Raw genomic sequence first — 26,768 nt, 5'->3', positions numbered from 1 at the left:
CATGTTTTTAGCAGCTCAGAACACGGGAGATGCCTGGGGGGGGGGGATGTGGGAGACAGTGGATGGAGGTGGATAGCCACAGACCTGATGCTGGGGCCCTTTGACCCTCATCAGCAAATCTCTTTCTGGATGGTTAATCTGTGGCCTAGTGCTCCCTCTCCATGGTGGAAGGGGGCTGGAAGGAAGAGCCCCTTGCTGCTCTGGGGACAAGCCCTGGGTGGGCCCAGCAGGTCATGCTTTTGATAGGTCTGTCCAGGAAACCTGAAGTCTTTGACAACAGGGAATCTAGTTTGATGTTCAACAAAAGGTTTGCCATTCCTCTGCCCCGCCTCCTTTCTTTTCTCCCCCCCCCCCCCCTCCCTCTCTCTCTCTCTCTCTCTCTCTCTCTCTTCCCCTCCCCTCCTTTCATTCTGAACTACCCTGCCAGCCTTCTTGGTTACTAGAAACCCAGAGTATACCTTTGCTTGGGGAGTTCTGCCCCAGACCCCTCTCCATCTCTCCTTCCATCCCCCCCCGCCTCCCTCTGTTTTTCTCCCTCTGTTCTCTCCCCATTCTTCCGCTCTCCCACATCAGAGCTCTTGCCCCAGGTTTCTGTGGCACCTTCTCTTCACATATTTAAAGTAGTATTTGATTTCTATACAGCAGTCTTTTCTCCTTAATCTGGGGGTATGTATTGATTGTGCTGTGTGAAGTAAACTATACTAATTACCTCACCACAAGCAGCGGTTTTTCTCTCAATTCTTATTATGTAGTGTGTGTGTGTGTGTGTGTGTGTGTGTGTGTGTGTGTGTGTGTGTGTTGGGGGGATGGGGGTGGAGCAGGAGCAGAGAGCAGGGAAGGGATGAACACTAGATATTCAGGATGCCTGGTATAAACCCTCACTGCCTGTGCTTTCAAATAATTAATAATTGGAGAGCACGGCCTATCATCATGTCAGAGCATTTCACCTTGGCCATCTGATTTGATCCTTAAAGTCGCCTTGTTAGTTTAGAAGGGACATTGAGGCTCAGAGAGGGAAGGCTCTCTTGGCCAGGGAGGCTTAGGCGGTGAAGCCAGAGCCAGCGGGTGGCACACTGCCTGGTTCCCAGGGTGGCTTCTCTGCCCTCTCGCTTGCCACATGCCCTGTGAGTGTTCATCTTATCACTGCTGAGACAGTTCAGCTGGCAAGCCGGGCATCAGGTGGCTGTCTCCTTGGTTGCATTCATCCCTGCTTTTCAGAGAAGCAAACTGAAGCCCAGCGCAGCTATGGGACTCACCCACGATGTCATGATGTAGGAGAGCAGGACCTTTCTTTGTCACCTCCGTCTTGTTGTTTTTAGTTTATTTTACTTTTAAAATTGATGTGTATGTGTGTCTAAGAGAGAATGCCATGTGAGTGCAGATGCATGCAGAGACCAGAAGAGGGCGCCCAATGCCCTTGAAGCTGAAGTTTCGGGCAGGTTGAACAACCTGTGTGAGTCCTGGGGCCCAAACTTGAGCCCTCTGGAAGATCAGCAAGTGCTCTTCACTGAGCCACCTCTCCAGCCCCCAGCTTCTTGTTTGGTCTTGAGTTTTGAACGTGGAAATGCCTAGCTGGAGAAAGTCCTTGTGAACTCCCGAGTGTTCCGTTAGTGTAAGTGATGGCTTGCTGGGGTGTGTACACTGCTGGAGCTGGACTTTGGGGAGAGCCCCTTAGACTTCAGGCCCTACCAGAGCACATCTCTGTAGTCTGTTCTGTCCTAAAGCTCCAGACTGTGACCATGGCAGATACCCCCCTACCTCTCCCTGCCCCTGCCCTGAGCAGAAGAGCAGGACCAGGAAGCTCACTGGTGAGGGCTGAATGGACCCAGTCCACACTCTAGCCAGGTGCTGTTTGCTGAAGCCTGTAGCTCACCATCTTCCTCACACTGTGGGGGCTGTGATACTTGGAGCTCTGGGGAGAAGTAGAGGTGTCAGTGTGGAAATAGACAGGGTGACAAATGTCAGTGAAGGGACATTGCTGTTAGGGTGACAAATGTCAGTGAAGGGACATTGCTATTAGGGTGACAAATGTCAGCGAAGGGACATTGCTGTTAGGGTGACAAATGTCAGTGAAGGGACATTGCTGTCAGGGTGACAATGTCAATGATGGGACATTGCTGTTAAGGTGACAAATGTCAGTGAAGGAACATTGCTGTCAGGGTGACAATGTCAGTGAGGGGACATTGCTGTCAGGGTGACAAATGTCAGCGAGGGAACATTGCTGTCAGGGTGACAATGTCAGCGAGGGGGCATTGCTGTTAGGGTTAGGAGTTCTGGACAGTTGGTACTTGGTTTGAATATGGTGGGTGACAGGCTGTGCCTTGAGTGGGGTGGCAGTCAGGGTTCTCTGCAGCAGGATGCAGGGTACACGACTTCCAGCCCATCCCAAAGCAGAACTCCAAGTGCAAAATCTGGCTCTTTCGTTCTCTAAATGTGAGGGTCTCATTGCCTCTGTCCTCTGTCTGAAAACTGGGAAGGGACTAGTGCTGACTCGGGGATGTTGTGTGGATTCAGTAGAAGCGCTGATGGGAACCCTATGCCCATGCCAGAGAGAGCCCATTTTCTGTAGGTAGACCCAAATAAGGCCAGGCGCTTTATAAAGAAAGCAGATTTATTTAGCTTGTCACTCGGGGCTTTAATAGTCAGAAAAAATGTCAACAGAGGGAGAAATTATTTGGTAGGATAGGAAGGGAGACAGATTTGGGAGGCAGGGTTGCTGACTTCTTTGTCTGATAATCAACCCTGATGGGACTGAATTAGGATCCCCTGAGAAGTATCTCAATCCCTCCTAAGGTGCCACTCTAAAGACCTGATCGTTTTCTAGAAGATTTCACTCTACCTCCATATCACTTCGAGGAGGAGCAGGCTTCCCACACATGATGCTCTGGGGGACACAAACCACACCCAAGCCTCCACAGCACGCGGTTGGCACTGTTGAGTCCTCCTTTGCCTTCACGCACCAGCCTCCATGGTTGGGTACTTATGGAATAGTTAGAGCTGATGTCCTATCCCTCTAATTAAAAATTGAAATGGTAGGGGCCAGAGAGATGGCTCAGAGGTTAGGAATCCTGGCTGCTCTTTCTGGAGAACCTGGGTTTAATTTCACCACCCACGTAGCAGCTCCCAGCTCCCTGGAACTCCAGTTCGAGGGAATCTGACACCTTCTGGTCTTCCACAGATGCAGGCCTGTATACAGTGCACAGACAGACGTGCAGGCAAAACACCCATATACACATAAAACAAAAATAAACATTTAAAAATAGAAATGGTGATCTTTGTTTCAAGGGGAAGAAACTCCAGGTTTGAGGCGAACATGGCTGCCCTGTCTGAATCCCAGAAGACCCAGGTGTGCCTGAGAGAGTGGGCCAGGGTTCAGATCCGGTGGCCGCAGCCCTGAGTTGTCTTTGGATCCTGGGTTGGCACTGGGTGAGGTTGCATGGCTGTGGGTAGCTGCGCCCTGAGTCATCTGGCTTCTTGGGCTATCCCCAGTGAACTGCTCACCATGGCTAGATGAACTGAAGGAGAAGCTATTTGCCAACGCCATCCATTCCAGCTTCTCCTCAGCTCCTAAATCAACCCTGTCATGGGAGCTGCAGGTGGGTATCAGAGAGATCCTCCCCTCTTCTGATGAACATCCAGACTTCAGTACAGAGTTGGCCGTTTCAACTGCTCATTGTCCAGCGGATCCAAGTTCATCCTGGATTCTTTCCCAGGTGTTCTAGCTCTGTTTTACTTCAAAAAGGGCCCAAAGTAACCAGTTCATAGAGACGTTTGTTTTCGTTCACAACTTTGAAGATTGCATGATCAGTTGGCCCATCACCATAAGGTCTGTGGTATGGTGATGGCAAGGAGTGTGTGGCTAGACCAACCTGACCACATCATGGCTAGAAAGCTAAGAGAACAGGAGTCCCCAAATCCCCTTCCAGGGTGACCTGAAGACCTCCCATTAGGTCTTAATGTTCTACTTAAATGTTCTACTACCTCCCAATACCACCAGCTTCTCTCTGGGGATCAAGTCTTTTAACATATGGAGAACAATGATCTAAAAAAAAAAAAAAGTCAAAGGATCAATATGCAATATTTTGATCTTGGTTTCTTTGTGTTTGGTTTCTTGCTGTGTCCCTCTGCCTGTCTGTCTGTCTCTGTCTCTGTCTCTGTCTCTGTCTCTGTCTCTGTCTGTCTCTGTCTCTGTCTCTGTGTCTGTCTGTCTCTGTCTCTGTCTGTGTGTGTGTGTGTGGGTGCGTGTGTGCTTGCGCTCTTGTGGGTGTACTTGTGTACCTACGTGTAGAGTGTTAGCATTGAATGTCTTCCTCTATTAATTCTCAGGTCTTTTGCTGAGCCCAAGTTTTCCAGTTCCAGATATTCTAGCTAGCCAGCTTTGCCAGTCTCCTGAGTCCTGGGACCAGAGAAAGCCACAGTGTCTGCTCAGCCTCTCCCAAGGTTCTGAACTCTGGTCTTCATGCTTGCATGGAAACCTGTTTCTCCTCGCGGCCATCTCTCCCCCAAAGCTACTATTCCAGGTTTCTATGTACGTGACATTAAACAATTTGGAAAATCTTTACATGACAGTAACTGTATTTTCACAATCCATCATTAGAAAAGGTATTATTAACAAAAAGATGCTAAATATTGAAGTTGCTTAGGTGACACTGTAATTTATTCTTACAGCGTCCACACATATTTGGAAAATCACTTATGCTCATGTATGGCATAATTTTTCATTTCAAGATAGTATGTGCATATAAGTGATTCAGATACCAATAACTAAGGTTCATGTTTGGAAATTCCATATCTGTAGGCTTCCAGAGAAGCAGACAGGGCAGGTTCCCTTTGTAGTTCATTTTTCCTCCTGGGAATTTTGCCTGTATTTTCCAAATTTCAGTAGTTTCCAACAGGAGGTGCTGTAGTCAGGCTACTTCTGCATTTGGAAACTTTGCCCCAACTGTAAGATGAAGTATAGCTTCTCATTCCCTAATATTCTTTAAGATAAAAATATTTTATATATTCATTATTATATTATATATTACATATACATATCTCCTGTGTGACTGAACAGAATACTGTCCTGTCTTAGTCAGGGTTTCTATTCTTGCACAAATGTCATGACCAAGAAGCAGTTGGGGAGGAAAGGGTTTATTCAGCTTACATTTCCATACTGCTGTTGATCACCAAAGGATGCAGGACTGGAACTCAAGCAGGTCAGAAAGCAGGAGCTGATGCAGANGCCATGGAGGGATGTTCTTTACTGGNTTGCNTNCCCTGGCTTGCTCAGCCTGCTCTCTTATAGAACCCAAGACTACCAGCCCAGAGATGGCACCACCCACAAGGGACCCCCCCCTTGGTCACTAACTGAGAAAATGCCCTGCAATTGGATCTCATTGAGGCATTTCCCCAACTGAAGCTCCTTTCTCTGTGATAACTCCAGCTGTGTCAAGTTGACACAAAATTAGCCAGTACATGTCCCAAACATGAACTCAAACTTAAAAGATGCAGTGAAGCTAAGAGAACAACTAAATCTCATTGAGTGGTCATTGCTTTGCTCTGCTTAATTCTGGATTTCATTTATTTTAGCTTTCAGCCATTAATTTGTCCTATTGACAGTATCCTTTGCCTTAAAAAAGCTTTGCAGTTTCATGAGGTACCAATTATCAATTGTTAATCTTAGAGCTTGAGCCATTAGTATTCTGTTCAGGAATTTGTCTCCTGTACCAATGTGTTCAAGGGTATTTCCCACTTTCTCTTCTATAAGATATCTAAATGTATCTGGGTTTATGTTCAGGTCTTTGATCCACTTGGACTTGAGTTTTGTGCAGGGTGATAAATATGGATCTATTTTAATTCTTCTACATGTAGACATCCAGTTAGTCCCCCACCATTTGTTGACGATGCTTTCATTTTTCCATTGTATGGTTTTGGCTTCATTATCAAAAATCGACTATCTGTAGGTGTGGGCTTATTTCTGGGTCTTTGATTTGATTCCATTGATCAGCATGTTTGTTTCTGTCCCAATACCATGCAACTTTTGTTACTATTGCTCTGTAGTACAGCTTGAGTCCGGGATGGTGATTCCCCCCAAAGCTCTTTTATTGTTGAGAATTGTTTTGACTATCCTGGGTTTCTTGTTCTTCCATATGAAGTTTTGTAGATCGCTTTAGGTAGGATGGCCATTTTCACTATGTTAACCCTACATATCCATGAGCATGGGAGATCTTTCCATCTTCTGATGTCTTCTTCAACTTCTTTCTTCAGGGACATTAAAATCAATCCCAAGCACTAAGCAAATATTCACCACCAGAGAGATTGAAGTGTTATAGCCACGGGGAACATTAGCTATAGAAGATGACAGGCTGTCTGCCTTGTCCACTCAGGGACAGAGAGGTATCCCAAGCCACTCTCTCCCACTGAACCTTCTTATGAAGTTCTGACTCTCTTATAGGCAGGTCTTGTCCCTCAGTATTGTGCCTTTGCAGTGAACAAGAGTCTATACTGAGATATGAAACACAACTTACTATTAAGAAAATTTAAATATGAACTACATACTCACCAGAAAGTTGGGAGTTTTTCCTTAGTTTGGATACTGAGAGATTGTGGAATCTTTCAGAGGTGTGGCTGAGTAGTGGGCCATTTCATCATTAGAAGTGAGGTGTGACTGAGAGGTGTGACCATGAAGGAACTGTCAGACCCTGGTTCCTTCCTCTGCCACACCATGAGGTAAACAGACTTCTTTGCCATATAGTACGCCAGAAAGTACAGTACTGCATGGCCCAGAGCGCCAGGATCAGTCATCATGAGTTTGTGTGAGTTTCAACTTTTGCTCCTTTTGAATTGACTTATACTAAGCATTTGTTATAGTAAGGAAACCTGATCCATACAAATTCCTTTAAGCAAATCTCAGCTGATGCATGGTGGCCCAATGGGAAAAGTTGCTTCTCTTCGCGGAGGGCTCCTTCAGCCCACAGCCATTGAGGATCCTGAGGTGCTTCAGGGAATCTGTCCCTTATGTGCAGCGAGGTTCCAGGAAAGAGTGTGAGGGCTCTGAGGGATGTATGGTATCCAAGATGTTGGCATAGTCCATGCCTGAGCTGGGACTTCCTCTTGAGATGTCCATAGGACCCCATGGGGCTCATGGCCAGGAAGGACTAGCTATGGAGACACAGCTAAGAACCCGGAGACACAGTGTCAAAGGATCACCGTAGTTTAGGGTCCATCAAAGGGTTTTAATTTCTGGTATTTTTCAAATCAGAAAGAAAATGTGATAATTATGTTAAAGAAAAATGATTTAACATACAATGTTAATATATTCACTTTTCTATACAGACTCAATGGTAAAATAAGCTTTAGTCTGTTTTTGTTATTGTTCTTATTTTAATGGAGGAAGGGGGTCTTAAAGACAAAAATATATGGGCCTGAGAAAGCCATAATGTCAGTGTAGGCGGGAATGGGATAGAGGGTCCTTGTGACCCAGAATCACAAAGATAGGCATGACCCAGTACAGGGGCTCAGCTGCCACACTAGCAGATGTGGTCTAGATGGGACAGGAGGAACAGCATACAATCGGAGTGTGGAGAAGAACCACTCCCACACACCCCCACACCCAGAAGAGCCCATTCTGTCAGTGAAGATGTTTCTTGTTTTTGTCTAAGGCTCAGGACCACCTTAGACATCTCTGAGAAATGAATGCATGGGAATCACAGGACCGTTAGGCCAGAAAGGGATGCATTTTGAAATACCATAGACTGTTTGAAGTCTTCCCTGCTCGGTCCCTTGGGCATGAGACGGCTCTGCTGTCTCTTCTGTCAGTAGGACAGTCATTCAGTCTGCAGAAAGGAATCACCTGACCCTGCTCAGGAGGACTGGGCTTCAGTGCTGCAGGCTGCAACCTTCCCTTGGGAGGTGGGAGTCTGAGACCTGGTCAGGAGGTCTGAGCAGTGTGACTGGCGTGTCTGACAGACACTCCCATTGGCTCACTGGGCAGAAGCATAGGTTTTCCTTAGGCCTCAGCGACCATCTTCCTGGTCTCCTTTCAACTCACAGGATGAGTTGGGGGGGGGGCGATGCTCTGCACACCTGGTTGCACATTGCTGCTGCCCCAGTCAGTTTTCCTGCACACTCCTGAAGCCATGCACAGTATCTCCATGATGGCACTGCCCCGGGACACTCTCATATACTGTACACAAGGTGCAAACCCAGTGGGGTTCATGGACTCAGATTGGGAAAGGGGAGCCATTTCCAAGTAAGGAAGCTCAGGGAACATTTGCAGTTGGGAAGAATGTCTGGATTCAGTGCGGGGTTTTGACAGGTTTTTAACTTTACTTAGCGACAGAGCTTGGTCCACATGAATTAAAACTTTATAAAAATAAAAACATTAAAGTACTAAAAGAAAATGTAGGTAAGCCATTACGAGATGAGAAATATCTTTCTATACCATAATACTAGAGACAGGGGCCTCATGCTACAGATGTTTTATTTGAAGATTGTGTGCATGTGCAAACTTTAGTGTGCATAGAGAACGTATCAGTATATAGGAAGTCATCAGTCAGATGGTAAGCCAGGAAAAATGTTCACAACATGTAAGATGAATATAAAAATCAATGTTATTTTTGTTGTAGTTTTTCTAGACAGGGTTTTGCTGTGTATCCCAGGCTAGCCTTGAACTCATAACCTTCTTGTCTCAACCTCCCAAGTGCTGAGATTATAGGTGTGTGCCACCACTGCCATCTGACTACCCGTTACATTGAAGGAACTTCCATCTAAGAGTAGGGTAAAGGGTAGGGATTAGTTGGCAACTGGAGAAAGGGCGACTTGTGAGACACTCCATCTTAGTAGCATAGGTACATGTGAAATCAGATACAAGATTAGCAAATTTCTTGTTTTTACTTGTTTGTGCGGGCGATGGTTCTCCTTGCAGGTGGAGGTGTAGGAACTTTCCTGGAATTCTGGGAGTGGAGGATGCAAGCCTCCTGCCAAGCAATTTGGCACTCTGTCCCAAAATCTTTAAAGGAATTCCTCCCTTTATCCTGCTGGTCCCATTTCTAGGGGTTTATCCTGGAGAAACAATTAAATCTGCAGGTAGAGATTCCTCTGCAGGAATGTTCATTCCAGTGTTGTGTATCAAAAGGGGAACATTTGCCAACCACTCGCCAGTATCCGGAGTGGGTATCCAGTCGTGGGCATAAGCCATTTCTGTGTCAGATGCAGACAAGCCCTTAGGAACACTTCTGAAAAATGCACAGTCACAAGGGAATGTCACAACCTAGGGTTGGACGGATGATGGGTCCGGGATGCAGGAAGAAAGCAGAGCCAAGGGGAAGAGGCAAAGGCTGAGCTACACACAGGATGTTAGGGAAGAGGTGTCTCTAGAGATGGGCTTTGAAGTTTCAAGCGTTTAAGCTAGGCCCAGTGTCTCTTCCTCCTGCCTGCAGATCTAGATGCAGAACTCTCAGCTCCCTTTTTTTTAGCATCATTGTCTGCCTGGATGCTGCCATGCTTCCTGCTGTGATGATAAAGGACTAAACCTCTGAAACTGCAAGCCAGCCCCAATTAAGTGTTTTCTACATTAAGAGAATGCCTTGGTCATGATATCTCTTCACAACAATGGAAACCCTAGACACCATCTCTGTGCAGAGTGGTTCTCCTGCCTCCATCCCTGACACCAGTATCTCTGTCCTCCACCAGCCAGAGCCAATGGTCCATGGTGATTTCCATGGGGTCTCCCCCATCTTTTTGAATAGCAGGGATTCAGGCAGCAACTCCAGGGTTCCAGATGTCTCCATTCTCTAGATCAATCCCCAGGCATCCTGGTACTGTGACCAGAACAGCTGGCTGTGGCATGTCCTGGGGGATACCAGAAGGTACCCCTTGAGTTCTCAGAAATGGCTCTACCAGGATTCTCTGTGTTGGCTCTCTGTCAGGCATTGCCAGCAGGGCCCAAAGAGAGGACTTAGCTGCTGCAGAGAAGGGGCAGCTAGGCATGGGTCTTCTCCAGTCCTCTGGCCCCGGGTGTCCTGAGATATGGCCTGTGAGGTCCTTGCTGTCTGTCTTTGTCACTCCATGCACTGCCTTGACCACAAGCCACTGCTGTACCCAAGCCACTCAGCTAGCAGGGATGCACAAGGCTAAAGCCATTGCTGGTGGTGCACTAGGTTGCCTGCTCTGGAATATGTCTCTGGCTCTCTGGGACTCCTGCTGACTTGGGTGGGACACTGCCCTCTGGGAGGAGCTAAGGCCTTGCTCAGAGAGTAGCCTTTTCTTTGTCCCTTCCCAGGGATCCTAGCGTCCTGGTGATGCTGTGCGGAGCAGATGCAGGAACGAGGGAGGCTGGCTGCTGACAGCACCAGCTCCCATCGCCTCTGGGGCTCAGGCAGGCTCTGCTCCTTGGGCCCTTGTTTTAGCAGAAATAAGAGGGAGGAGCCTGTGGGTAGTGGTGGGGGCTGTTACAGGAGTGAAGAGTTGGCTCTCTGACTGGGAAGGGATGCGTGGCATCTGTGCTCCCTCTGCCCCAAGAGGCTCTAGTTGGAGGAAAGTCTCCTTGGAAGAGCCTCCCTTACAGAGGATGGAAACAAACAGTAAGCCTGCCTGGCCCTTGTCCAGCCCTGTAACCTTAGAGCCACCACTGGTGGTGACAGGACCCAGCTTATGTAACCGGAGGGCCCAATGCGATGAGAGGAGGAGCCAGGACAAGTGGGACCTGTGTGATTCAGGAAGCTCCTGAGGGGCTCTGCCCAACTGGGCCCCATGTGGTGATGCTGCCCCTTTGCCTGCCTCACTGTGTGGCACGGGAGCTGGAGTGGGGAGCGCTCTTGAGCTTGGTGGAGTCCTGAGGGTGGGAGTCCAGGTTTCTCGGAGGCGCCTTCCTGCAGCTGAAGATACTCGTTATACAGTTATACTTGTTTATCTACCGCACCTCCACACTGCGTGTTGGCACAACATCTCCATCTCCCTGGAAACCTGCTCTGGGATGCTTAGCCTAGGCATGCTTAGCCTGGGATGGGAGGCTGGCTAGGTGGCTTCTGATATTGTTTGCATAGGCTAGGCTGCATCTCAGGCCTGCTATTTTTGATGCGAGGGACTTCACCAACATGCTACTTGGGCTCTTGGGGTTCTCCTTTTTGCCCCTGTGACCTGGCTCCCATCAGCAGAGCTCAGGGGTCACATGTGATAAAAGACTATGCTATGGAGGTGGTGCCTGGCCTTGTCAGTGGGGCCCAGCCTGTGCCATTCTTAGTGGAAAGCAAGCTTGGATGTCTGAGGTGTTTCCTGATAGGTCCCAGCCTCAGTCATACACTATGGTGTTACCATGGTTACGTGGGCTCACCAGTTGAAGACTGGGGGTGGGGGGTGGGGGTGGGCTTCTCAGTAACTTTTTAGTTTACTGTTTTCAGAACAGCCATCAGTGTGAGCACATCACTTAGTGGTTTGTTGGGATTACCATGGAGGCTTGGTGTACATAAGTAACTTGACCTGTTTACTAAGAAGGTCCTTTCTGAACATGCCGCTATCCAAGGTCTCCTAAAGACATAGATTGTCCTTTCAGGGAGATGTGACCGTTAGGGACCATGGGGCCAGCTGGTAAAATACTACCAATCTAGCCATGTGGTTCTTCCCTGTACCCTTCCTTTAGCCCTGCCTACGCAGAAGCAGCTCTGTGAGCCCTTCGGAGCCTGCCCGGCATGTTCACGTGTAACCATCTCTAACCTCCCTTCCCTCACAACCCCCCCCCCAGGTCCAGCCTTGATGCTCCTTGCTCTCCAAACAGAACCATAGGCCTCACAACCGTGTCCTGTCTTTCCAGAGGGCCTGCTCACCTTAGCCGACTACCCACGGCCACCCTGAGGGGACTCTTCTGGGCTGTCTTTCCTCTGTCACCTCTGGAAAGATGTGACTGTTCCTGCTTCTCTCTCCTCTAATATTCCATACTTACCTGTCAGAGGTGGGCCAGGAATGTAGGTCTCTTCCCCCGACAGTCTGAGGCTCTAGTGTTAATGACTTTGAGTCTAAAGACATTGGGGGGGGGGGGGAAGAGCCTGTAGTCGGTGTTCAGAAAATAGTGTTTGAAGCAGATTGGCTGGAACCATTCGATGCCTATAATCTTCATTTTTGGTGTAATGCCTTTTGTGTCTGAGAACTTTGTCAGTGTCAGAAGGTTTCGCCACACACTGAAGTGGGTCTTGATTATAAAGAGCAATCACCGGGTAACATTTAACTCCAGGGTCTCAGTGGATCTACATTATGAAGTTGGTGTCTGTGCAGCTTACAGAACTTGACATTTGGATTCATCTTCCACAGAGATTGGGTGAAGGTCCTTAGGAGACCTCAGAACTAACTCTGGATCCTTCGTGAGCCTGAGGTTGGAGCCCCAGCTGCTGCCCAGGGCCCAGCAGGTGCCTTGCACATCTCTCCTGAGCTCACTTCTGGGCACCTCGGCATGAGTCAGAGCAAGTGCAGCGTGGGCTTGCAAGGGTGGCAGGGAGCCCAGAATTAGCTCAACCATGCTTTAGGAGGACTGTGTCGGGGAGGGTGAGACTGTGCCAGGCAGCAGCCACAAACCACAGAGGGGGGTCACAACTCTGGAGTCACCACAGGCTTCAGAGTGAAGAGAAAGCCTGCTGGCTCCCAGCACACGCCCAGCTGTAGGGGAGCACTTGGTTCAAGAGTAGGCTGTCTGTACTCATAGCTAATGTGATGATTGGCACGCTGAAGACAGGTGTGGGCGCAGGGCAGACATGAGCATGCCACTCACGGGACGAGTGGCAGACAGGCATGGTGGTCACCATCCTTACTGCCCACGGTCTGGCCAGGCAGGGCAGCTCAGTGCATTGGCACATCAGGCAGGTAGACATATACCTAAGCTGAGCCCAACAGCTGTTGGGGGAGGGGGGCTGAGATGGGGCTCCATCTGGCACTCTTCTTGCCCTTTGTAAGCTGCAGCAATTGTTTGCATGTGGCTTTGCTACATCACAGAGCGTTTTTATCTGCCCTTGTGCCTTTTCCTGCACAGGTATCTTGCTGAAGAAGCCGGTGCTTGTCGCCAGAGAACACAGGGAAACAGAACTTGTCACTCTGCCAGTCTTCGGGACAAAACCCAGGGGGCATGGAGGGATTGGGCTCTAGGGAAGCCACCAGCTGAGTCAGCTGGAAGGAACAGTGGCCGTTGAATTGCGCGTGTGTCCACGTTGATCTAGAAGAGAGAATGGCATTTAAGATCCCGGTGTGCAGCGTGGGCACACGGTGCTAACTTTGCCAGCGCACTCGGTGTGCTCAGTGTTTCTGTGTGGCTACTCATGTGAGCAGAACAGTCCGGAAAGGAAATGAAGACCTCTGAAGGTCCTCGGGGCAGTCAGCTCTGTGGCTGTGCCAGGCGACTTGTACCTTCACACCCCAGGTGGCCATGGTGACCGTTGTCTGGGTTATCAGGAGGCCATACGGCCTAGCTCTGTTGTCACTGAGAAGACTTGAAAGGGCCTGAGTTGTGGGTGCCTTGTCTGTGCTGGGGTATGGGGTACTGGTACCCCAGATTAGATCCAGTCTTCACTGGTCTGAGGGCATAGGAGAGTGTCAGCGACAGAGTGACCATGCCTTCATTGGTCAGGTAATAGCTGGACCTAGCACACGAAGCAGGAATTCTTTCCTTAGCCATAAGAGTTGCATCAGGGACATCAGCCTTGTGTCTTTAGCACTGGCTGCGGACTTCACACACACAGGCATTTGCTAAGCGCTAGAGCCTCCCACCCTCTTCACACCTCACCCAGGCTAGGCACAGGGTGCCGCCTCCTTACCGAGAGAGGCACATGAGCCTTGAGATGCCATCCTTTGTTCCAATTTGGCTCTTTTCAGAGTACAGCATGTACTCGACGGCTCAATTGGGGCCCCAGCTCTACTGGGAGGTGGGCAGAGCCCTGGGGCCTAGAGAATGGGAGGCGCTTGCAGGCACTGTGCATAGGGTAGTGGGCATGCTGGCTCTCTTGCCTCTTGATTCAGTGCTTTGCCCAGGTGCCTGCTACCCACCTGCTGCCTGCCATTGTCCTATCAGAACATGCTGCCCACATCACCTCAGCCTTTCTCTGAAAATCAAAGGTGTCTTAGCATTTTCTTTGCCTCTTTATTTTGCACCAATGTATTTAATAATAATAATAATAATAAGTATTATTATCACTCTACTATGATTATTATTATTCGCTGTGCTGGGGGATTGAACTCGGGGTCTGGCACATGCAAGCATTGACCACTGAGCTCCACACCCAGCCAATTTCATCATTCTCCTATTGCTTCTGCACAGCAAGCTTGATAGAACCAAAACAGTTCTGGGGGAACTTTGAGCTCAGTGCTTCAAGTGCACCCCACTTAATCCTGCAGGCACATGTGGCAGTGGGCACAGTGGCTAATATGCAAGTGTACTTTGCGGACCCTTGTTGAGGTTGCTCAGCAGGTAAACGGACAGCAAGTGCATGTGGACAGGAGAGGACTTCTTAATTCTGTCCTTTTTCACCTCCAGGCCAGCGGAGGCTTCCTCACAGGTCGCCTGAGACCATCGGAAAACACAGATGTTTATATTACAACTCGTAACAGTAGCAACATTCCAGTTAAAAAGTAGCAATGGAAAGAATTTCACAGTTGGGGGTCGCCAGGTCATGAGGAGTTGGGTTAATGGGTCTCAGCAGTAGGAAGGTCGGGAACCACTTCTCTAGGCTGTGGGAGAGAAGAAAATGCCACAGAAGAGATGGTGTCCCCGCCTGCTCGTGGTACTTGATGAAGCAGGAGGTTGGGAATGTATGTAAAAGTATAGCCTTTTCTGCCTTCAGCATTCCATCGCCCCCTTGCCTACAATGCTTAGCCTGCTACCTACTCCTTTATTGCCAGCTTCCCTGGCCTTATCACTGGCCCTTTGCCCTTCCCTCCCTCTGCTGGGCTTGGAGCCTGGGGACATGCTCTAGGAGTTTACAGGTGGAGCGAGGGAACCAGACAGAGAGTGGTGTGGCAGGTGGCCCCGGGGTGTGCACACAGGTAGTGTTCAGTGCCAGGCCCCTGCTCCCCAGGAAGGCTGGCCGGTTGGAATCAGGTTTCCCAAGGCCTTAGAGCAGGCAGGTAGGTCAAGCAAGAATGTAGCAGAGAAGGGAAAGGCCATTCCCTGGCCAGTGTTTGTTCCAGCCCTGTGCTAGACAGCTCCCATTGTTTTATGAACCGGGTTTTGATGACAGCATTGGTTGCTTGGGTCCTCACCACACGGAAGCAGTTGGAACCTCCTCCAGGATTCTTTAAAAATAATCACGGCTGCTTTCTCAGGCACATAATAGGATTGTTCCACCCTTGCCCACGTCTTTGACATTAGGGCAGTTACACTGCCATGCTGGTACCTGTAACCAGAAGAAAAGCGAGCCCACGTGAAGTGATCTACTTAAGTAACTGACCCCCAACAAGCCCAGGGATGCTGATGCAAGCAGTGGAGGAGCCTCCAGAGTCTGTTGGTGCTGTCCAGGGTTCGTGAATCTCACAGTGTCTGTATACATCTCACCCAGAGTCGCTGGAAAGCTGCCTGCAAGCTCTCTGCATCTTTGCCCGAGGCCTTCTGGGATCCTCTGAGGTCTTTAAATGGGGTCTGTTCGAGCACCGTAATCCTTGTGTCTGCAGGAAGCCATTGGAGCCTGTGGGATTTTCTTACAGGTATTCTCTGAGCCTTTTAGGATTATTCAGAATAGTTAGAAAAGTAAATCAAGGACCTTTGTCCGGGCAGCAAGTCATTAACAAGATTCATCCACGGAAGCCGAAGGGCTCAGCCCACTTCTCCACTCTAGCCTTTTGTAAGTTACAAATGTCACTGGAATAGAGGCCACACCAGACAGAGGAAGGTCACTGGAATATAAGCTGCCTGAGACACCAGAGTCCTGGTCTCCAGGGCAGGGCAGGTGGCAGCTTGTGTCAGGGCGAGGGAAGGTCAGTCCTTTATCTGCCTGATAGGCTGTCACCATAATGGGGTTGAGGTTTTTGACTTTTTATTGGGGCTGATAAAATTTGTTTGACAGAGAGCTGTTATGTTTATAAGCAACCCACAGATGGTGGGGAGAGAAACTCAGAGGGAGTTGGGTAGCCAAGAAGCGCTTGCCTCTTTGCCACCAAGCCCCCCCATGTTGTGCACCAAGGGCAAGTATTTGCCAGAAAGTCACTTTAATTGGGAAGTAAACTTGTGTGTTAGCCAGCTTCCCATAACCACAACACATTCCTGAGATCATCAGCCTATGGAAAGGCTTCTCTTGACTTTTTTTTTTTTTTTTTTTTTTTTTTTTTTTTTTTGAGCAAGGCAGACCACAGCGGTGGAAATGCATGCAAGGTGGAGAAAACTCTTCCAATGACTGGGTGCAAACGAGCCAGGAAGAGCCTGGAGTCCGTGGTCCCATCAAGCGCACATCTCTAATGATGATCCTTGGGCCTCAGCATCTACAGTTTCTGTCCCTCCCCATTAGCGCCCAGCTGGGGACTAAGTGGTCATGGTTGTCTTAAGGGTCATGGTGATTGTAAGACCCGCAGCAGCTTAGGTCTGTGTTTGCTGGCAGAATAGACCCATTTCTGCCCCATAGCTGAGGTCTTGCATCTCAAGGGGACTCAAGGGTCATCCCTCACATCTATTCTCCTCTGCCCCTATAGCTGGTATTCCAATTGAAATGACCAGTCAGTCCAATGGTCACGACTTTGAACATGGAAAGAGCTTTTAGGGATTGTCTCTATTGGGCTTCCCATTGGAGCAGTCAAAGCCGCCTGCTTCTGCCCAGTATCATCTAGGTGAACAGGCCTCATGTTCCATTGGTTTTATCCAAAGGCACACATTTTGCTCCCTGGGCCTCCCACATTGGCACAGGTGGTTAGCAGGTGTCACAATGTTAGCATTTTCTGCCTCAAGAAAATTTCTCCATCGTTTTTGTTGTTGTTGTTTAAACTTGTGGTCTTGGGGTATGTAGTTCATTTGTAATCTCGTCTACACAGCACAGAGAGTTACCTTTTAAAAGGAGTCAGATTTCCAGTCCCCGCCATAACGGAGCAATCCGTTTGGGGTTTGCTTTCTCTCTTTGAACAACTGGACCGGAATGCGACCCAGTGCAGGTGTCAGATGCAAGGCCCACATTTGCTCTGACATTCTGTCTGGGAATGCCGTCTGAGCCATGGCACAGGAGAGCAGAGACCGGGGTGTGTGCGTGTGTGTGTGTGTGTGTCTGTGTGTCTGTGTGTCTGTGTGTGTGCACGCTCTCGCGTGCATGTGCATTTGCGCACACGCAGAACTGCGCATGCTGAGGTTGTTAGCGTTCATGGTGAAATGTCCTTGAGAGAGGACTGTTCTGAGCAGAGAAAACGCCAAGCTGTGTGCACACCGAGGCTGGACCTGAAAGAACACCGGGGGTTGGGGATGGGAGCCATGAGCAGGGAATCCAGAGATGGCAGAACCACCTTGTTGAGGGACCTTACTGTACTCTTGGTCACCTCCCCGGAACCATGGGAAGGCTATCCCTAAGGAGACCACAGGGAATGTACCACAGCTCCCATAACGAAATCTAAATACATGCTTTCTTAGGAGTAAGGTCCTATGCCAGTCAACTGAGTATGCCCAATGAAACTGAGCATTCTTAAATGAAGTATTATCTGCTGTACCTACCATACAATAAAATAATTATGAGACATGAGGACAAGGTGGTCAGGAGCAAAGAAAACTAGGCCAGTGACGCCAAAGCCCTGCAAAGAGCCTGGTAGGAGCTGACTCAGTGCGATCCCAAGTCTTATTTAAGTGCGGTGAGGCCTCTTTGGTTCAGCAACAAGCACCCAGCTGTGTCTGGCCTCCTTGGTCTCCCCCTGCTCCTGTGTTTTTGGGCCTTGGGGTTTGTCCTGCTTTTATGCTAGCATGGTCTTCCCCCACATGTATCAGACACCCCCCTCCAAGCTTTTCAGGCTCTGCTCACCTGTCCCCTTCTCAGAGAAGTCCATCCCTAGTGCAGAGCCTGTGGTCCTTTGCAAAGTGTCCACCTGAGCATTGCCATTTGAGTTCTCTACAGGGCCCTGTGATAGAAATCGATGGGACGAGTCAAAAATATTCAGTTGCCTGCCCAAAGGTATCCAGCAAGCTTAGACCAAAAGTTCTGGCTTTCTGTGCTGTAGCATGAGGAGAAACAGGCCTCAGTTTTCATATGGCACCTGCTTTCTTCTTGCTTTGTAAGTTTGGGGTGTTGGCTTTTGTGTGTCAGGCAAGTGCTTCACCACTGAGCTCCCCTCCAGCCCCTCCTCCCACTGAGCGCCCCTCCAGCCCCTCCCACTGAGCTCTCCTTTAGCTCCACCTACTGAGCGCCCCTCCAGCCCCTCCCACTGAGCCCTCCAGCCCCTCCTACTTTGATTTTTGAAACCTCAGCGCCTCCTGTCAAACTGTATATCTGCTTTTTGTTGATCTCCGCCTTCAGAACAAGAGAATGAGTCTTTGTCTTTGTTGATCACCACTGAATCTTCAGTGCCTGTGGCTGTGGCTGGAACTTAACGGTGGCCAACAAATAAATATTTGTTTCATCAATGATTAAAACTAAAATGTAGAGCCCATGGGAGCAGACTCTGGGAATAAACATACTGAAATGAAAAATACCCAGCATGGCAGGTTTGCTTTGTCCTATTTCGAAAATCTGTGTAATTTTACCATGAAAGAACATCTTCAGTTGAAAATTTTTAAGGGGTTGAAGAGAGAGCTCAGAGATAAGGGGACTCACATTATTCTTGCAGAAGACTCAGGTTTGGTTCCTGGAACCCATGTTGGGTTTCATGGGTAACTTACAGCCACCTGTAACTCTGACTCTAGGGATCTGGTGCCCTCTTCTGGTCTCCATGGATACCTGCACTCACATGCACAAATGTGCATAATTTTTAATTTTGATATTGTTGGTATAAGTGTATAGTTTTGTGGTATAGTGTTTGCTTAATATATGCAAGTCTCTGGGGTTGGTCCCCAGCTTCCCTAACCAAGTAAATAGATTAGAAACTGTTTTGAACGGCTAGGTAGCACATGTCTGTCAGATGTATACTCAGGTGCCCAGTCATCTTTTGCAAAGTACCTTCTGTATGTGACCTGGTGATGTAAGTTACCTGTGCAAAGCTGCACAGACAAGCTAAAGCCTGGAATTCTGGCTTGCCAGTGCATCCTGTAATGGGAAATCAGTTCTGTTATGGAGTTTATACATGGGCTGTGTGGTGTGGCAAGGCAGTCTTTGGAGTCTGGTAGTTATAAAATTAAATGTGTTTATATCTCCATTTTACATGCATGTATATAAGTATACATTGGAGATGACAGGTTTGGGAGAGTAATCTAGGTGTTCAAGGTCTGTTAGGGAGGCAAGACCGGGAAGAGAGATTAGGACCAGCCCAGCATCAGTGAGGCCTGAGATGTCTTGCAATGTAGGAGAAGGCTGAGGAAGGGCCCTGCTAGTGTGACAGATCCAGACAGATCCAGCTGGGAAAAAAAAAAGCAAGGCCCTGCAGGAACCATGGGCTCAACTGATTTTGAATTGTCAAGCTCCAGCTTATGTAACATAAGCCACCTAGAGATGTAAAGGCAGATTTTTTTTTCTATCTCCGATAAAAATTCATGTCAATAACACTTGTGGATTCATTGCCAGAAGAAAGACTGGGCTTTTGTGTGCAGGATCTCACTGGAGTCTCAAAACAGACAAGGAAAAAAAAAAAACCTCCTCCATCTGTTCCAATGAAGAAACAGGCAGAGAAAAAACACATGGATCTCCAAGTTTCCTCCCGTATTAGGTGGTAAACCTAGCACGGGCTCCAGGTCTTAAAAGCTCTAAACCGGGGATGGATGAGGGCGTAGCTTGGTGGTGGAACATTTGTTTAACATTTGTGGGGTCCCAGGTTTCATCTCCAGCATTGAAAAAACAAACAAAATAAATAAACAACCCCAGAATTCCAAGCAATCGCTCTCTCGGAGGCTCCAGCTGAGGGACGTTTTCTGTGGGACAAGTTCCCTAGAGGGGAGAAAATGGTGCAACAGCGCCTTAGCATGCTAACAGGGTTGGAGGCTCCCGCAGACGTGTTCCGAGGCAAGAACAAGTGAGAGCGGCCTGCAGACAGTAATACGGACTTAAAATGATCTTCTTTGAGAGTGCATGAACAGAAGTAGGCACGAGTTGAAGCTGTTAGCAGCAGTGTTGGGTGGGGGCTCTGGTTTTATGAATATCTCTTTGGGCGTCACCTTCCTGGTCCTCAAACCACCTCATTCTGACGGGAGCCGTGAGTATCACTGACACCGGGAATGGCAGAGGTTACAGACTCTCTTACCTGAGGTGTTGTCTCTGTTTTACGGGTGTCATTCTGGGTACCAAGTGGCTAGGAGCTCTGCCCAAGGTCAAAGACACGTTTCCAGGACTGAGATGTAAAACACCTGGACCACAACTGAGGCAGCGTAGAACATTCTCTCGGAGGCTGAGGTTAATCCTGATGCGACTGTTCGACATGGTTGGTATATTTGTGTTTGGGGACGAAAGACTTACCCCTTAATGTAAGTGCTTACAGCCATTACAACATGCCCACTGAGTTACCCTCTTCCCACAGGTAGAATTACTTAACAGAATGAGTCATGATGTCCTCTTTGTGTGTGTGTGTGTGTCCATCCACAGAGGTCAAAAGATGATTTCTTATACTCTCATACTTGACCCACAGGCATTTGTGAGCTGCCCAACCTCAGGTCTACTGTAAGAAGTACAGACTCCTGATCTCAGGCCATCTCTGCAGCCCTCGCCAGCGCAGGTTTCTAAATTAGGGAATTCTTGTATCCTAGAAGCAAGCACTGGCAGGGTTAGGGTGGCTGGTCTCTCGGCCCCCTGGTGAGACCCCACTGCTCAGGAGGTTGTCAGTAATGGATCTGGAGACTATTCAGTGGATCCTCTCATTCAGCCGTGCTGTGGCTGGCTGTGATCTTCAAGGGTTCATGCCCTCCCTGGCTGCTTGGTCCTTGGGATGGTGCTGTTGGGAGGTATTTGAAACTTAAAGAAACAGAAGGGAGGGGGCACTCCATGGGAAGTTGGCAAGTCATTCTGGTTGCTGCCCTGGCCTTTGAAGGAGACTGTGTTGTTCTTGTGAATTTTCACAAGAATGGGACATTGGGAGAGCAGGCCTGGCTTCTGCTCCCTTTCTGGCTTCCTGTCTCACCATGTGACCTCTCTCCATGCTCTACGGTGACACCATTGGCTGTGAGGCCTTCAGGAGAGATAAATTGATGTTCTGCCTCTGAAAGTGTGAGCATTCCAGATGGAGACTTGTCGATGGGTCTACACACAGGCTGCGGGAGGCTGGGTGTCTGTGGGCAGTTCCTGGCGGGTCGGGGTCAAGGCTGACTGAGTTAACTCACGTGGTAACAGGTGTATTTCATGTTCTTGTACTGTCTCAGGGCGGGGTGGGCAGTCCCAGAAACGATCTTCGGTGTTCAAACCCTCCTCGGGTTCCAAGAGACAGAGGGGGTGTTTCTGGTGCCTCCACTTTGGGGATCCTGGTGGTCATCACAGGGTGTCTCTGGGTCATCAAGAAGTGGGCTCTTAACTGAGACTCCTCTCTGCCTCAGCCTCCGCCTTCCTCCGTTTGGAAGAAGGTAACGTCCAGGAGAAAGTGAGAGAGCTTCCTCCTTCTCCTTAGGAAAGAACAAAGGTTTACTTCTCCGCATAGACTCTCGTACAGTTGAAGGTATGAGAACAATGTGCTCTTGTGCCCTTGAGCTCAGGGTTGGAACTGCTGTTTGGTTCAGCTTTTACAGAACATGACTGACTCCCTGGCTCCCTGCCATATATTCTTGAAGGCTCTGGCTTCATGCTGTGCTGCTGGAGTGTGTGTGTGTGGGGGGGGGTGCGGGTAAGCCTTGTCTACCTGGGCAGGCAGTGGGAGCCTGGTGTGGTCTCACTGGTCTCTAGCTCATGAGGAAAGTCTATATGGGTAGCAGGATTTCCTGCATGTCCCGTGCTGTGAATTCACATCACTGTGCTTAGGGTTGCTGTGATAGATGTTGTTGTCGTTGTCCCAGAGAGACGAAATGTAGATGCCAAAAGTAGCAGAGGCTATCACAGCACAGCAGCTGCTGGCCTTACCAGTTAACAGCAGCAGGCAGGGGGTTGAGCAGTGGTACACACAGCAGCTTGGAGGCGTGCCGGAAGCGCTACATCAGTGAATGTCCCACAGTGTACCATTCCATTTTTGTGACATTCTCGAGGAGACAGAATGTGAATGACGGAGAACAGATCTGTGGTTGCCAGGGGCACAAGAGGGGTGCTGTGCAACCTGAGTGAACAGACGGGGGAAGTGTCTAGGGGTGATGGGAGGCTTATGTACCCATCGCCACCCAGCCAGGTGGTGGCCATGTGACTCGACGTGTGACAAAACTCGTGGAGCTGAACATCGTGATCATTTGGAAATAAAATAAGTACCAGAAGGGTGGGTGTCGCCTGAATGCAGTCACCTCTGACGACAGCCCCTCACCCCAGAAGTCACCTCATTGGTAGCATGAGTGTTTGCGGGAATGCAGCTTCATATGTGAAGTTTGTCAACCCAGAACCAATGCTCTTCAGCTCTGTTTACCATTTTGGGATATTTTCTTCTCTGAAGCCATTCTGGTAACCCACACTGTGACTGTGCCCCCTCAGTGCCCTGCCTTCTGCATATTTGTCCACATTGGCAACTAGGGTCCAACCTCCCTTTGTCACTTCTCCCTGCCCAGGAGGAGCCCTGTCCTGTGTACTCTGACTTCTAAATGGCCCTTAAACTGGCCCCAGGCTGCCATCTCAGCCCTCCTGCCTTAATCCCTGGTAGCCTGAGTTTCATGGTTGAAGATTATCTGTTCAGAACAAGAGGACTCAGAGAGAATCCTGATGCTTTCTTAAATCCTCATTATTATTATTATTATTATTATTATTATTATTACATGAGTAAGTGAGGGTGGGAAGCATGCAGGTCCTGAAGAGGCAGCTCCTTCCACAGAAAAGCTGAAGTATACCCTTCATCCTGCCACACCACAAAATGTCAAGTGTGGCTCCCTTGCTCTCCACCGGAACACAGATTGAAGCTCTGCGGAGGCTCCCATCTGTGGTGCTGAAGGGCCATGGCCCCAGCTCCCCTGAGCTCCTGCGCAGACGCAGTTCTGGTGGATGGATTTCTGTGCAGCATGCTATGGAGAGCCTGTTTTCTCCCAGATTTGAAAGGACGTTGGGGATAGTACCTAGGAAGGGTCCTTCCTGGATTTGGGGTGCTGTCAGGGCATGGTGTTGGGGTTAATGCACCCCAGAAGGGAGTCGGCCAGAAGGCCGAGGTTTGTGAACAGGCAGCAGGGAGACTAGGCACTAGTCTGTGAGAGATCAGAGAAATGATGGCGGAGATTCTACAGGAAGCAGAACGTGAGTTTGCGGAAATTGCAAGGAAGAACGAACTGGGCTGCTGTCCTCACTCTGGGGAGGCCGGCTGGACCTGTAACTGGCTGCAATTTACAGAAAAGTGTAGGTGCAGAGTGAGCTTTCCATTGCTTTGCAAAAGTAAAATTATGAGAGTTGGACATCCTGATCCCCAAATCCAAGGTCCAGGATGCTCCAGAATCTGCAAGCTTTTTGAGCACCATAATGCAACAAGGAAATCCCACAATACCCAGAGAGCATGGTGGCTCCTGCATGGAATTACAGCGTTTCAGAGGGAGAGGCAGGAGGATGAGAAACTCAAGGTTATTCTACACTACTTAGCAAGTTTGAGGCCAGCTGCAGGAAATTCTCAGAAAACAAACAAACAAAAAAACAACCGTCCTCCAAAAGGGAAGAGAGAGATGAGAAAGAAAACTTGTATGCATTGGGTTGCAGCCTAGGTATTTTATCAAATACCATCAAGCTCTGTATATAAGATGTATATAAACAAGTGATTTTCACAGATTTAATCATATCCTCTTTCTGGGGCTATTGTAGGTGCTTCTCCCTAATTTAACTCATACCTTTAAACTGCATTTCAACCTTGCCCTGTATAGACTAGTGTAGATGTCAGTGCTGCTTTTATTTCCTCAGAGGAAGGAATGAGATGTGAGAGAGCCATTCCCCAGCTTTACGAGTGCACGGCTTGGGCTGAACCCAGAGCGTTCCCTTCTCTGTACTAACCGTCCCTAGGCCTAGGGCTGGAAGCTTCTAGGCTTTGTAGACTTCAGGTTCCAGGCTCTTGCAGCTCTGCTAACCTAGGCCCCAAATGCTTCAGCCTCTGAGGTTTCCTGCTGAATAATCTCACCCTTTCCACCTCCTTCTGAACTCTGGCTGGCTGGTTCCATTCAGCTGTTCTGCTTAAACTCCTCTCCAAGCTGACTGATTAAAGCCAGCTTCTCTCAGCTTCTCACTGAATTGCTCTGCTCAGAAAGACTGCCTCATGAAGTGAACTAGTCCAAACTGAACTGAACTGAACCAAACCAAACTTCTCTTTCTCCCTCTGCTCTTAAAGTAGCCTCTCTTTCCTGTCTGCTCTTGTGAGAGCTGGCGTATCCTATCTCTGACTCATTCTGTCAGATCTTTCTTTGATTCATCACTTGGTCTATCCCTCAATTAGATGTCATTGTTTGGGATTAAAGGTGTGTCTGTATTCCAGCCAGAAGGATTAAAGGTGTGTGGTGTGTCTGCATTCCAGAAGGATCACACAGACCCCGGACCATGGATGTGATCCCTTGCCAGAGCAGCTATGTTGCTGGATTAAAATTCCTCTAAAGAATTGATTTGGGAGAGATGAAATGTGAATCTACTTGTTTTGAGAATAAAAATGAGGGGATGGGTATATTACTCAGTGGGTAAACAGGAGGGCCTGAGTTCTGATCCCCTGCACTCACTGTGAAAGTGGGTACATTGTAATCCCAGCACGGGGAAGTCAGAGACAGGCAGATACCTGGGGCTCAGTGGCCAACCAGTCTAACCAAATCAATGAGCTCAAACTTCAGTGAAAGACCTTGTCTAAAGAATGAAGTGGAGAGAGATTGGAGTTAGACATAAGACATCAATTGCATCAATTAGACATAAGATATCAATCCTTCATATGCATGTGCGTACACCCGTAGCCACCTTTCCACATATACATACCCACACAAAAACACAAATATGGACAGCATGCACCTATACAGAAAGAGAAAGTTCAAGACTTACAACCTTCACATTCTGTTCAGTTTGACCAGGTAAAATATGGGAGAAAGAAATAGGAATTCCATTGTTACAACTGTACCAGATTACATGTACTTATTATTCCAATAGGATAATGGACATATAATTTGCATATCCGAGAACAAGGTTGTGGGTGATCACCAGTATTTAATTCCAGAACATTTTCATAGCCCACCAAAGAAGTCATGTATCCATTGCTAGCCTTCTGTAAGCATTTATTAGAGTTTTCCCGTGAAGCCATAAGAACATGAACATCTCATCATGGGAAGTTAACAATTCCTAATTCAGTCATTTTTGTATCAACTAAACCTTAGGTCTACTTATACATTTTATTTCTTCTTGAGTCAATTTTTTGATAGTTTGTGTCTGTTTCATTGTTATCTAGTTTTTTTTAAAGATTTATTTATTTTATTTATATGAGTACATTGTAGCTGTCTTCAGACACACCAGAAGAGGACATCAGATCCTATTACAGATGGTTGTGAGCCACCACGTGGTTGCTGGGATTTGAACTCAGGACCTTTGGAAGAGCAGTCAGTGCTCTTAACCGCTGAGCCATCTCTCCAGCCCGTTATCTAATTTTTTTGTTTTTTGTTTTTGATGCACAGGTGTTGACCTAATCATATTCATTTCTGTAGTGTTGGTAACGATGACTTCTTTCTCATTCTTGTTGGTTTTTTTTTTTTTTAAACATTTTGAATTTCCTATACTTTCTTTGGTGGCACATTTAGCGATAGATTTGTTAATTTTTTTCAAAGAACTTCCTACTAGATTGTTTTGTTAGTTTACTCCTTTTCTATTTTAAGTTTCATTAATTTCATTTCTGCACTTCAGTATTTCCCCCGCGTGCCTGCAGCACACCCTCTTCTACCTCTCTATATTTTTCTATCTCTATTTTTAAGTTGAAAGCTATTGATCCCAGATTTTTTTTCCCCTTTGAACATTTACAGCCACAAACCTCTTCCTAAGGATGGTTTTAGCTACATCTCATGTGGTTTTGGTATATTGAGGCGTTGTTTTGATTAATCTCAAATTGTTTTCTAATTTCACTTAGGACTTTTTGTTTGACCTGTTGATTTTTTTTTATTTTTTTATTTTTTTATTTTTTTGCTAAGATGCGGTTTAGTTTGCACAATTCTCTTCTGTTCCTTTTCTAATGAAATTCTGTTGTGGTTGGGGGAAATCTTTGTGACTTAAATATTTTTAAAGTATTGGTTCTTTGATGGCCTAGCAGATGGTCTACCCTGAAATGTTCTTGTTCCCTTGAGCAGGACCTGACTTCTATGTTAGTTGGGTTCTTAGGACCTTGATCCCAGGTACCAGTGCATCGTCATGTATTCTGCTTCTTGTGCTTCTTGTGTTTTGTTTTGTTCTATTGATTATGGAAGTGAGATATTAGCATTTTCAACTGTGACTGCCGGATCATCAATTTCTCTCTTCAGTTCTGTCACTTTGGCTTCATGTGCCTTGGGTGCTATTAGTATGTTCCCATTGGTAGATCTTGATTGACCCCCTCACCATGATGCTCCATGAGATCAAGTCTCTCACTTTACTTCTGGTAACTTTTGTCTTGAATGCCGCTCTAGCCGGGGTTTGATT

The 26,768-nt window shown here is 48.0% G+C and overlaps 1 protein-coding gene across 4 annotated transcripts in view; it reads left to right on the top strand.

Annotated features, from left to right (window-relative positions):
* Kiaa1211l (KIAA1211 like) overlaps positions 1 to 26,768 on the top strand; it is a 111,474-nt gene that overhangs the window by 10,390 nt on the left and 74,316 nt on the right. The gene's annotated exons all lie outside the window — the stretch shown is intronic.

Source organism: Mus pahari, chromosome 5 (assembly GCF_900095145.1).
Source record: "Mus pahari chromosome 5, PAHARI_EIJ_v1.1, whole genome shotgun sequence".
Lineage (NCBI taxonomy): Eukaryota > Metazoa > Chordata > Mammalia > Rodentia > Muridae > Mus > Mus pahari.
Note: the sequence above shows the minus strand (reverse complement) of the source record. Positions and strands in the feature narration are given on the sequence as shown.